The following is a 1506-nucleotide window of genomic DNA, read 5'->3' as shown; positions in this document are numbered from 1 at the left end:
GATCCTCTAGTCACATGGCTTTGCCATACCGTGGACACTTTAATATATATTGAGTTATCGACCCAAACACATATGAATCACTTGGCTTCTCACGGACATGCCTTCGTCCATTCGGACATACATCACCTGTATGTGCTAATGGCTTATCCATTATAGCCGATCTTTTTTCATTGGTCGATCCATGTTGAGTTATAGACCTTGTCTATATTTGTCCATACCCCATGAGTGTCTAAGGTCATATCATTAATAATCATTTCTGCAATGAGTTTAACAATCTCATCAAACTGTAGATCTGCAGTCAAATACACTCAAGGACCTTTATACATGGTTATCGATCTTTCTTGCCTTCAGCAATGCCATATCCATTTGACCTCGACCAGACATACTTCTGGTCACTCTCTTGGACCATTATTGTTTCCTTTTATCCACTGATATAAACATAATGGCGTGTGCTTACATCGGAGTCCCATACTATAATCTTATTACTTGAAAAACATCGCAGTCCACACTTTCTTTGATGGCATCTCATGACCTACTTGCAGTGCTGATTTATTATAAACACAAGGGATTTCTTTTATAAGAATATATGGACTGATTTGGATTGTTCTTTATCGAACTCCTTCACTAAGTTTTACTTTAATTAGTCTTATCATATTCAATGCAGCTGCTTTTGCTTCAGTCCATGAACAGCTTAGGAACAATGCTGTTCTTTGAGAACTTCTTTTCTCATCTTTCTGGTACCTTTATTTTCTTTATCCAGTGATCAATATACTGCTTACTACATCATTATTTCTTTTGTTTCCAGATTTCATCAATTTCGAGTTTGTGTAGTAGCATCCACCACATAGGAGCATATTTCCTTATAATCTGTTCCTTCGGTCTCTATGAGTATCCTTGTGTAACCAGCCATTCTTTGAATGTTGTAAGTAGTAATGTAAACGACCTCTTGATTACTTGGTCACGTTCCACATCTCACGATTTTCTTTCCTCACAAGACCCATTTATCCACTGGTCTATATCATCAGATGTCGTTTCTATATATTTGGCCAATACGCCCATCTCTTCTTTAAACTCTTTAAACCTCACATTTTCTTTTAATTTGATGTTTATTCTTTATGAGTACTCTTACGTGAGTTCATGATCCTCGTTTTATATCTTTAAACTCAATTGCTACTTTCTTTTATGAGCTCTCTTATATGTAAATACATCATTGGTGTTAACACTCTTATGTAGTTCCATAGTGTTCCAGACATGATCTAATAGATTTGAGATCTTATTATCCAGGACCTTTACTACCTTGCAGTTTGGCGTCCCAAACTACATGGTTTGGTACCTTAGATGTTTAGCTGGCCAGCCTTATCTCTCTATCTGGACTGGTTTCCTTTGAACTCGGATTTGTATCATTCTATGCACCTTTCATTTCTTTCCGAGGTTTCTTATCTTTTGGAACTTATTGGTCTATCTTGTATAGACACTGTAGCAACTTGATTGTGTCTCTTAGGACAT

This window comes from Brassica oleracea, chromosome C4 (genome assembly GCF_000695525.1).
Source record: "Brassica oleracea var. oleracea cultivar TO1000 chromosome C4, BOL, whole genome shotgun sequence".
NCBI classification, from domain to species: Eukaryota; Viridiplantae; Streptophyta; class Magnoliopsida; order Brassicales; family Brassicaceae; genus Brassica; species Brassica oleracea.
This window is presented reverse-complemented; position numbering follows the sequence as displayed.